Consider the following 12,674-nt stretch of genomic DNA (forward strand, 5'->3'; position numbering starts at 1 on the left):
CTAACTCATTACCTTACATACAGAAAGATTAAAATTTATTTTAAAATTTGGTTGCAACCGATATGCGAGCCCGCGATATAAAAACTCTTTAAAATTGAAATTTGCTACACTACTAAAATGCTAAATTACAAGACTCACACAAGGACACACGAAAAACGAAAAAAGAATAGTGGCTCCAACCGTGAATTAACATTACACCAAAAACGAGCTAGATGAAAACACAATAAAATAATAGCGCTCAGCAACCCCAACAAAAAGAAGTATATTAAAGGAAATTACAATTAACGGTGCGCACATAATAATAATAATAATAATAATAATAATAGAACACTGAAGCACACAACAGGAGCTACCAGTTACCGACACGAAGCCAAGATCCCATTATAATCATAAAAGCCACCCAAAAAAAAAAAAAAAAAATGTATCATCAGATTAGATAAGAAGGGATGACATGACGTAATAAAGACAAAAGCAAGGAACACAAACAATGGGAGAAATGTTATAAGCCAACGAAAGAAGACCCCCATTATTAAACTTAATTTCGACCAGCAAATTTCAATTTTAAGATTTTAAGTTATTAAAAATAATAATAATAATTATTATTATTATTTATCCAAGAGGTGATAGTACCAGTTTACATTAGCTTTAGTTAATCGATTCCCCTGCGGCTTACATACTTTAGAACAGAGGGGGCCCTGGATTGCGCTACGATGCGAATATGAGGTGTCATTAATTAACGCCCGGAACAGTGCAATAATAATCACGTACAAATAATCAACCACGAAGGCAATAGGACTAAAATCAGACAGCAAATACCACCAACCAGGGAAAAATTAAGGGAGAAAACACGCACCGAAATTAATTACTAAAAGAATAAAAGTAATAATAATAATAATAATAATATTCATCATCCTTATGAACATCAAGAACAGTTGGCAATAATGCACACCGACAAAACCATAAGATAAAATCACTTACACAAAATACCACCTCATAGACGCATAACTAGCGATCCCGATCTCCCTACATTACATTAATTTTCTTTTTCCAACGGATTCAGCTCAAATATATATCAAATTTTGCTTACAAGGTTACACTATACCAAAAGTTGCGTTTATGATGTTGGTCACGTCCACGATGAAATTACTCACTCTAGTGTCTGAACGAACGGAATCTCTTCAATAAATTATAATTTTCAGTACTTACTTGGAGGTAAGATATCCAACTTACAAGACACTTAAAACTTTTCATACCGATAACGGTTAACTCACAGCACCAAGTTTACATGTTACATTAAGAAAATATTAAGGTAGGAGCACACTGGATAACTTTCAAAAGAATAACAGGGCCTAGCCCTAACATCATTTAACCACCGGAGTCAGGCTCCATTGCAATCGCTTTCCCTTCTTGCCAAGCCGTCCACTTGGGAGCTTCACACAACACAGCCATCTTGGAGTGTAGCGGCGACCAGACTCTCGAGCTCACACTGAGCTGGGGAAGTAGCCAGTCCCATGATTCAACGCGTGCACCGCGAAGGTGCGCAGAAGTCACAAATGATAATTCAGCGCATCACATAGTCCAGTCAAATGCGTGACAATAATGGATAAGTAACTTGAATTAAATTTGTCTGGTAACCTCCACAGTTAGGTAACAGTTCCAACAATGGCCGATAATATTGATAACGGCTCGATACACAAGTCGACATGACAGATGAATAAATAAATACTCTTAGATGCTTTGATGTTATAATTCAGTTATGTCCAGTAAATATTAGTTCCCATTTTCACGTCACAGTCCTCCCCTCCCGAAGCCAGAACACAGGGGAGGCGCAAGTCCAAAACAATGGATAGCATGCTATAGGTATAATTTCAATGTCCAAACAAATCTTCATACGTTGGATACAGGAAGAGAGACACCAAATTTTTTCAAGTTCAAATAACAAGGAATGGTCTTACTTGGTTGCAGGAATGTTGACCTTCACACAATACTAGCAGATTACATGTTGAGTGTGAACAGAATGGGATGCAACGGGGCCAGCGTCTCATCACGCACCACACAAGTTGACAGTACATTATTCAGCACATTGATCACACCAGTACCGAGTGCAGTAGGGAACCATAGATATCACCCACATTAGATCTCCAATCGGCAGACGCATGGGTGCTCGCGCGCGCGCGCGCGCGCGCGCGCGAATAACTTGAACACCACACACGGGAGCAGAAAGAGAGGGTCCAAGTGTACATAGCAGACCATAATAAGCGGAAATGATTCAACCACTAATGTTAGGGACAACGAAATTTTTCCAACTAGGTTTCCAGGTCACCTTAGTAATATTTCATTATGTTTCGAGGAGTTACGCAAGTTCCACATATCCAAATTTACCAGAGATAACAGTTCAAATTTTGCACCCAAGTTAAACATATAAGTAACACCGTTAACGTCATTATACCAGACCACATAGTTTGTATCGGCATTTGAAGAATTACCAAAATAACAAGGTTATTTTACATTCTTTTGTTGGCTAGTAAGCAAACATACACAAATTTTTGAATTACCAATTCATGAGTTATAGTATTACCCATCCAACCTTTGAATAAGACTTACATATTAAGAAAAGGGAAAATAACTCAACTGAAATATTCCAAGACTTCAATATACTAGTATCGAGACTAATCACAAGAGATCAGAAATGTAATTTTGAATATTTAAGGTGGCTCATGGAATCCAGTGGCAAATTACAGCGGTTTTAGTCCCAGCAAGTTAAGTAAAATTCAATAGACTCAACAATTTGATAGGTCGAAGACCATTATAGTTTACACATTCTTTTACATGAAATACTAGCATTCTTCCACACATTACATAATTCCACAGGACAGTACAGAATCCGGAAAGATCCTTAAGACCAAGAACAGGAAAGATAAATGACCAGGGGGTACAGGGAGGTAACAAAGCAAAAACATGTTACTAGATGGAGGCAGCAGAGCACATACTGACAAACCATGTACAGAAAACAGGTAGCCCAGAACATGAAGATTAGGAAAACAGGTGACGAAGAGGCAGAAAATTTTACAATAAACACAACCAACCGCAACGCAGCAATCACATGGATAATCGATCCAGAATAAGAAGCAACAATGGAAATAACTGGAGACTTCGCATGCATAATAACAGATGGTGGGGAGATCTCAAGGTGTGTCCGCAAGAGATTACCACGCAACAATTACTGGGGCCAACAACCACAGGACAGCCAACAATTACAGTCCGGACGATAGAGAACAACTGAAAAGACATGGAAAAGAGATTACATCCACCAGAACCAGCTCAACGCAGCATAACAAGGGCCAAAATTCAGGGAAGTTACCTCTCCATATAAATAATCTTTGAATATACTGAGCACAGGTGTATTATCACAACCATCAAGTGTTCAGAAGAACCTCTGGATAACCCAGGACTAATAATATGTTTGTGCTTTTCATTTGGATGTTTTGTTTACTAATTGGTAAGGTTGCAATAACTTTGAAAATTAACTAAAACAGGAATTGTACAGTATATGCAATACTGAAGGAAAACATTCCAAATGTCTTACGAAATAAAAACTTGTTAACAATGTCTGCTTGCCTGCTGATTCACGTTTTCTTGCTGCGAGATCCCGCGATCGACGAAAAATCAACACCTACATTGGGCTTGCTTCCGGCTGTTGCTCAACGTAGTTTAATGCTATTTCCAATGCACTTAATCCTACACTGTGAGTCATCGTTTTCTCCTTTCGTTCTGCAATGCCTCGTTCTTCTCCTCCATCATCCTCAGTTAAGTTAGCATTTACAAAGTCAATAATATCAGGGTCAGTTAGTTCAAACAGCTGATCTTGTGCACACCACTTACATCTTGAGTCGTAGCATCCTCACAGCCAGGAATGCAATTCAGTAAGGGAACAATGTTTTTCATGTCTTCCTGTACCACCTCCTCTCGATGTTCAACCCCACTCGACAATATAGTCCAAGACTTTGTAAATGTCGTAGTTTCATCTTCTTCCCAAGACTGCGCTATCCAGTATGTCACATCTTTCATGTTGATTCGTTTTAACTTTTCTATCATGTTGCCATTGTCCGTTTTCTCTATCAGGGATGAAAGGAGTTCCCGCAGATATTTCATCTTCAATGTTTCCAACACACCTTGGTCCATTGGCTGGTATAATGACGTCACATTGGGAGGGAGGAACATGACTTTGATGTCATCACTTCTAAGTTGCTTTTCATTCGCATGTGATGGAGCGTTTTCTAGTAGAAAAAGAGCTTTTCTAGGAAGATTGTTTGGAGCTCGAAATTTTTCTACATCTGTGTAAAAAAAAAGTCTCTAAAGATGTCAGGAGACATCCAGGCAGCCTTCTGATTTGTGCAATGTACTGAAAGAGCATTAACAGAAATGTTTTTAAATGCTCTAGGCTTCTTTGCTTTACTGTAACTCTTTCCTTTCTTTGCTTGAAACCAGGTGCAGACGTCTCGGCTTGGGCTGCGAGAGATTTTGATGGCAGGATCTTGAAATTTAGCCCAGTCTCATCACAATTCAAAATCTGATCAACGGTTAATCCTTCAGCAAGAATTATTTCTTAAAATTCCTTTTAACATTTCACAACCTCATCGGATTTAGCTGACATTTTTTCTCCACAGATATTAAGCTGCCTAATGCCTACCGTCTTTCCACCGATCAAGCTACCCAGCACTGGCAGTAAAATTAGGGTCCCCTTCATTAAAATTCTTCTGGAAATACACCGCCTTTTCTTGCAGAATGGGGCCAGATATTGGCAGGCCCTTTTCCTGGTTTTGAGTAAACCAAAGGAATGGTGCTTCACTTTTCCTACTCACAGTTTTTCATTGTTATCCTAATTCACTTGTTGCTCTGGTAGAGCACCACTTTTCAATTTCTTCCCTCTTATTTTTTTTCCTGTCTCCCACTGTAACACGTCCAACACCATAATCTGAAGCCACTTTCTGAAGAGTTTCTCCTTTGTCCAGTCTCTTTAATGCACTCAACTTGCCTTCCATAGAAACAATCACTTTCTTCCGTTTACTCTCCATACTCACAGAGGATAAATATGAAAACTATTACAACCACACCCAACCAATCAATCAATCAACACAACAATGACTGAAGACTCGTTGCACGAGTCCCACGATCGCACCCTCCATACAGGATGACCCAGAATTCGTCTCAACCAAAAGTTCAAGGTGAGTCTACCAGTGTCGGATAACACGGAATGTCGAATAAGCGAAGGTTGATTAAGCGAGACTCTACTGTATACAGATATATCACCGATCGGTATGCCAGGCAAGGTGTTCGCTAGCATTTTGGAAGGGAGGGTGTGAATAGTGGTTGAGAATAAGTTGGATGAAAACCCAGTGTCGTTTCAGATCAAAGAGGAGCTGTAAAGATCAGATTTTCAGTATGTGTCAGGTAATTAAAAAATGCTACGAGAGGAATAGACAGTTACGTTTAAGTTTTGTTGACCTACAGAAAGCGTATGACAGTACTGTACTAGAGGAGTATGGGATTAAGGGCATTTGATTAAAAGTAATCAGAGGCAATTATGTTGATAATTGGGCTGTGGCAAAAATTGACAGTAGAATGAGTTCTTGGTTGAAAGTACTTATAGGGGTTACACAAGGCTGTAATCGTTCTAATTTGTTGTTCATAGTCTACATGGATCGCCTACTGAAAGGTATTAAGTGACAGGGAGGGATTCAGTTAAGCGGAAATGTAGTAAGCAGTCTGGCCTATGATGACGATTTGGTCTTAATGGCAGTCTGTGCAGAAAGCTCGCAATCTAATATCTTGGAACTTGAAAACAAAGCAGGTGCAGTGAATATGATTCAAAATGAGCATTTTCAAGACTTCAAGTGATGTTAGGAGGGAAGAAACATAAGATTATTAAGTGTAAGGTTGGGAACTCAAAACTGGAACATGGAGATCATTTCACATATTTAGGACATGTATTCTGCCACGAAGGTAATATAGTAAGTGAGACTGAATCAAGGTGCGGCAAAGCTAATTCAGCGAGTTTGGCAGCTGCAATCAATAGTATTCTGTAAGAAGGAAGTCAGCCCCCGGATGAAACTATCTTTACACCAGTCTGTTTTCAGACCAACTTTGCTTTAAGGGAGTGAAAGCTGGGAGGACGCAGGATATTTTAATCATAAGCTAGTAGTAATAGACATGAAAGTAGCGAGAATGATCGCTGGTAAAAATATATGGAAACAATGGCAGAAGGGTAATATGAATGAGGAGATAAAGGCTACATTGGGAAAGAACTCTGATGAAGCTGTATACATAAACTGGCTTCAGTGGGGGGGTCATGTGAGATGGATGGATGGATGGAGGGACAGACAATCAGAGGGTAAGAGAAGCCGAGGAAGCCCAAGACTGCCAGCCTAGATGATTGACTGATATGGCCTTGTAATAATACTGCTACATGGCTCAAAGTAACGGGAAACTACAGCCAAAACTTAACTCCCAAGAAAGATGTACTGACGATGGCTTCCTCCCGGGTAAAATATTCCAGATAAATTGGCCCCAATTCAGATCTCTGGATGGGGACTACACGAGAGGGGGCAATTATCAGGAAGATTGATACCGAAATTCAGCGGGTCAGAGCGTGAAATGTTAGAAGTTTGAATCGTTGCGGTAGGTTAGAGAATCTGAAAAGGGAGATGGTTGTACTAAAATTACATGTAGTTGGTATAAGAGAAGCACGTTGGCTGGAAGAGCAGGATTTTTGGTCAGGTGACTATAGAATTATCACAAAATCCAACAGGGGAAATGCAGTAGTTGGTTTAATAATGAATAATAAAATAGGGCAGCAGGTAAGCTACTATGACCAACATAGTGAAAGGATTATTGTTGCCAAGATAGATACCAAGCCAATGCCCACCACGATAGTATAGTACTAGTTCAGCGGATGATTATGATTATGATGATATCGAAAGAATGTATGAGGAGATAGAAGATTTAATATAATAATTATATAAAAGGTGACTAGAATCTAATTCTCATGGGAGACTGGAATGCAATGGTAGGCCAAGGAAGAGAAGGTAATGTACGAGAATTCGGATTGGACAAAAGAATGAAAGAGGAAGTCAGCTGGCTGAATTCTGCATCAATCATAATTTAGTCCTTGCCAATATTTGGTTCGAAAACCACTAACGATGACTGTATACACCGATGAGACCTGGAGACACTGGAAGATATCAAACAGAATTCATTATAATAAGACAGAGCTTCAAAAATCAGGTGTTGGACTGCAAGACTCTCCTAGGAGCGGGCATGGACTGACCACAACTTGTTGGTCATGAAATGCCATCTGAAGTTGAAGAAATTGAAGAAAGGAAGGAATGAAAGGAGATGTGGTCCAGACAAGTTGAAAGAAAAGAGTGTAAGGGATTGTTTCAAGGAACATGTTGCACAAGGACTAAATAAAATGGCTAAAACACAATAGAGGAAGAATGGAACGCCGTGAAGAATGGTTAAGAAGAAAGGAAAGATCAACTAAGGATCAATGGATAACTCAGTAGATACTAGGCCTGACTGACAAATGACGAGGTTACAAGAATCCAAAATATTAGGAGAGCACAAAAGAATACAGACGATTAAAGAATGTAGTGGACAGAAGCGGCCTCTGTGGATCAGTGGCAGAGGTATCCCACGATAGCGGGTTCAAACCCAGCAGAGGTAGTCCGATTTTTGAAGGGCGGAAAAACGTCCATTCAACACTCCATGTCGTACGATGTCAGCATGTAAAAGATCTCTTGGCGACACATTTGGTGTTTACCCGACAAAATTCATTAACCCGACGAGTGCTATGCCTGCCTATAGACTAGCTGACTCGCCTGGTCCAGCACTGCTATGCCCGTCTATAGACAGTCCACGAAAACTCAAAATAACTTTGAACATAACTGTAGGATTTTTCATTTGCAATTATTTATAAAGAAGGAACATTTATACACATTTTAAGCTAATAACCCCAATGATAAGTTAAAAATTGAGGCTTCTATAAACTTTTTTACATACGAATGAAAAAACTCAGCACTGAGATACCAAACGGTCAACTGCTAACTCAGCATTTAAAAGGTTAAAATTTCATCCACAGACACCCAAGAGAGTTCCGGTTTACTCTGTCTGCCATCTAGTAGGCCTAGAGCAAGCGATTCCAACTGAGGTGCTCCCACGGCACCGGCAGCAGCCCCAGCGCTGTGTTCTAGCACCTTTGAGGTGGTGGGGAGAAGAGGGGAAATGGAAGAGACAGAACCACAGGTCATCAAGTTAGCGCACAGCTTATGAAAACAATATTTATGACAGTTCTGTGAAGACAAACACACAATTTATTCTGTACATAGATTGCGTTTGCGTTTAAGTCGATTGGTAATATCGTTTTGCGGCAACTAATTTACCAATATATGGTACAATCGATTAGAAATTCTAAGTAAAGCCTCTAAGTTAGCATCAGACAGAGAAGTCCGAGTTCTCCATTTATTTAAATTCAGAATTGAAAACATCTGTTTGCATGCATACGTTGTACCGAACATTGACGTAAATTTTAAGGCAAGTACTTGAAGTCTGGGAAATTCTTGTGGATGAACACCTTTGTAAAAGTAAATTAAATCACCGCTGTAGTGGTAGTACCTGTCCTTTAGGATTGCGTCGCACTGTAGTTTTATCAGCTCTGTTTGGAAATATGGTGATTTTTCAAGACTTGCTGAAAATGGGGTTATAAATATTTCAAGTTGAGGTGCCAAATCATTCATTTCTTTGAATGGGCACTGAATTCAGAGTGCAAAGTCTGTAACGACATCTGATAGTCTCCAAGATTTTCATAAGTAGACAAATGATATGATTTTAATGAAGGAAAATAGTCAAAATGTCCGGCTTCAAGCTGACGCTTCAATAACAAACTCTGCATTTTGAAAGCCTTAATTCTATCACACATGGTGCTAATCAATTTGTTTCTCCCTTGCAATGAAATATTTAAATCAATCAAATAAGACGTTATGTCCGCAAAGAAAGCGAGGTCAGCTACCCATTGTTTATTCCGCAAAGCTGGTAGTGGAGAAACTCATCTCCATGAACAGAGCAATTTCAATTATTGCAAAGAAGGTTGCTAGCACTTTCGCGCAACTTAACCAGTGCACAATACAATAAAACGGAATGTCGCTATATTCCACCTCGAAATATATTAAAAATTCTCTGAACTGCCGATGGTTCAAACATTGCTTTCTGCAAAAATGTACACATTTTGATACAGTATCCATAACAGATTTAAAGTTGCGAAAGTTCTTTGCGCATAATTGTTCTTGATGTAAAACACAATGTACCGATGATACTGGAGGTAACCCATCTCACACCTTCGTTTTGATGCGGCCTATAAAACCTTGCCCATCCGACGACTTTGCTGGTGCTCCCGTCAATAGCGATACGAGGTAGATTTCCGAGTGATAAGCCCATATCGTTCATCGAGTCTTCAACAGCTGCAAATACAGTATATCTGCGCCGGTGGTAGTATCCTTGAGGGGAATGATGTCCAGTAGTTCTTCAGTTATAGCATAATCTTTTTCGACTCCCCTCACGAAAAGAGATAGCTGTGCCGTGTCACTTTTGTCAGTAGTCTCATCGAGAGCAATCGAGTACTTCTGGAATGTGCCGCATTTGTTCCGCAATTGCTCTTTCTAGTCGGCACCAAGTTCCTGTACATGACGAGAGATTGTTTTCTTGACAAGCTTATCGCCTCAAAGTGGGCCACAGCACGTGGACACAATACTTCCGAACACTCTATTAAACATTCTTTTACAAATCACCATCAGTAAAGGGTTGCCCACATTTTACAATTTTCAGAGCAACAGTAGCCCATAACTTGCTTGAACTGCACCTTCTAAAGTGTTGGGTTCAAGTATCTGTGGGGCAGGGAGATAAAATAATTATCTTTGTGTATCCTTAGCAGCACATCTACTGTCGGATTTTTTATTATGGACACTCGAGTTTAGGCTTTAATTACAAACGAACCAATAGGCCTATTGAAATTCGAGTTATACCAATATTTTCCTTGTTTAATTCTACATTAGCGTGTATAAGGCGCATTATTTTCGACGTTCATTAAATATTTTTTATTTGTGGTTGTAATAAATATTGCCCGGGTTTTTGGCTTCTCTACGAAGCGCTCAGTTAGGAATATATACAAGGAAAACGACTTGTCTGATTCTAATGAAATTTGTATATGTTATAACCACATGTATTTGTAGTGTAATACTCAAGTTACAATTTTTTTCAACCACCCTGAAAAAAGTTCTTATTTTTCTAACGCAACTCTTTCTCAGCCCAGGATAAACGTACAGCAGCAAACTTGGGCTTGTTTTGAAGCACTCAGTCATGGTTATCAGAAACTACAACAACTGTAACCGTACAGTGTGGTATCGAATTTATGAAGAGTAATATTGAAAGGAGGTTTTGTGTACGCCGGACCGTGCGATTAACAGCAGGCCGGGTGGTGAAATTGGGCGCAGTGTTGCCGCGTTCAGTAGTAATCACGCGTGCAACGAACACAGCTCTTCGTTTACCTTCAACCTTTAATTTTATTTCCTCTTATAAATTCCACTTCCCATCACCTTTTCTCATAAGGACTTTGGACCTTCAACGGCAGGTTTAAAAATGGTTAACTTCCTAATTTAGAAATATCACACTGTACAATTTTTACAAGAGTTATTTTTATTTACAGATATTTACGGTATTTAATTCTATCAATTTTATCAATTTTCTTCGTCTGAAAAATCACTTTGCTCCGAAGAATCGGTGCTGCTCTCATTCCTGTTGATTATGACTGGCTCGAAATACGGGACATTTGCACACAGTCCATCTTTTTCCCAGTAGTGGTCTTCAATTTTCTTCACGTGTTTAATACATTGTTTCCAGAGTTCAGGGGTCACGGTACGTAAGGCTTCTCGGCATAAAGCGTAAATTGCTTCCATACCTCTACCATTTTCTAATGTGTTGGCGATATTTGTTTTTGCTTATTTTCCCTTTTACGTAAACACAAATGAGCTCGATTGGATTAAACTCGCAATGGGCCACTGGTAACCAAATAGTCTGTACATCTGGTCGAAGTCGTTTAGTCAGTTGTTCCAGCTTCTTTACCGGCGTTTGAAACTAAGGCCTGGCAAGGACAATCAGCTCTGATTTAGTTAATTTGTTATAATCGTCAACTCCATGTGGTAGTGAAATATTCCTTGACGTTATCCAATGTATAATTTCACGTTTCAGCCATGACATGTTCGGGTTTTTAGATGAAGGATCGATCCTCGTATGATATGGAGCTTGATCTATAACGACGGCCGAACTTCGAGGCAATAAACTCAGGACTTTCTTGAACCATTATTCATAATGAGTCGAGTTCATCTCATTCTGGTAATCACCACTACTTTTCTTGCCATTAAAACAAAGTTCTGCACCGTCAAGAAATCGTTCTTCACTTCCGATGCGTAAAATTATGACCTGGATGACGTATTTCCATCATTCTCCTTTGAAGCGGCTCCTACTCTCTTCACTGACGACAGCGATAATCCAAGACAATCTGCCACCTTCTGGTACACAGGGAACCTCTTGTCCCCTACTTTTCCCCCCTCACATTGAAAGAAAAAATATCACTCGAAATCATTGCAAACCGGGCGAGTTGGCCATGCGGTTACGAACGCGCAGCTGCGAGCTCGCATCCAGGAGATAGGGGGTTCGAACCTCACTGAGGGCAGCCCTGAAGATGGTTTTCCGTGGTTTCCCATTTTCACGCCAGGAAAATGCTGGGGCTGTACCTTAATTAAGGCCACGGCCGCTTCCTTCCCATTCCTCGGCTTTTTCTCTCCCATCGTCGCCATAAGACCTATCTATGTCGGTGTGACGTAAAGCAAATAACAAACAAACAAAAATCATTGCAAGTTCACCCTCTGATAACGGCGGTCTCGGAGGCATCTTGAAGTGACCTGGTCAACATGCAGAACATAGGAAAACTGAAAATAGCTTCCGGACCAAGGTCACGGGCATTCCGTTTCACAACTGCCCGGGGCGAGTGTACTGTGTTCGTTGCGCGCGTGATTACTACTGAACGCGGCAACACTGCGCCCAATTTCACCACCCGGCCTGCTGTTAATCGCGCGGTCCGGCGTACACAAAACCTCCCTTCAATATTACTCTTCATAAATTCGGTACCACTCTGTAAGGATACAGTTGTTGTAGTTTCTGATAACCATGACTGCGTGCTTCAAAATAAGCCCAAGTTTGCTGCTGTACGTTTATCCTGGGCTGAGAAAGAGTTGCTTTAGAAAAATGATAAGAACTTTTTTCAGGGTGGTTGAAAAACATTGTAACTTGAGTATTACACTATAAATGCATGTGGTTATAACATATACAAATTTCATTAGAATCAGACAAGTCGTTTTCCTTGTATATATTCCTAAGTGAGCGCTTCGCAGAGAAGAAGCCAAAAATCCGGGCAATATTTACTACAACCACAAATAAAAAATATGTAATGAACGTCGAAAACAATGCGTCTTATATACGCTAATGTAGAATTAAACAAGGAAAATATTGTTATAACTCGAATTTCCATAGGCCTATTGGTTCGATTGTAATTAGAGCCTAAACTC

General features: G+C 39.8%; 1 protein-coding gene across 1 annotated transcript in view; it reads right to left on the reverse strand.

Moving 5' to 3' along the window:
* Nucleotides 1-12,674, reverse strand: part of LOC136856754 (putative fatty acyl-CoA reductase CG8306) — a 168,817-nt gene that overhangs the window by 97,925 nt on the left and 58,218 nt on the right. The gene's annotated exons all lie outside the window — the stretch shown is intronic.

Source organism: Anabrus simplex, chromosome 1 (assembly GCF_040414725.1).
Source record: "Anabrus simplex isolate iqAnaSimp1 chromosome 1, ASM4041472v1, whole genome shotgun sequence".
NCBI classification, from domain to species: Eukaryota; Metazoa; Arthropoda; class Insecta; order Orthoptera; family Tettigoniidae; genus Anabrus; species Anabrus simplex.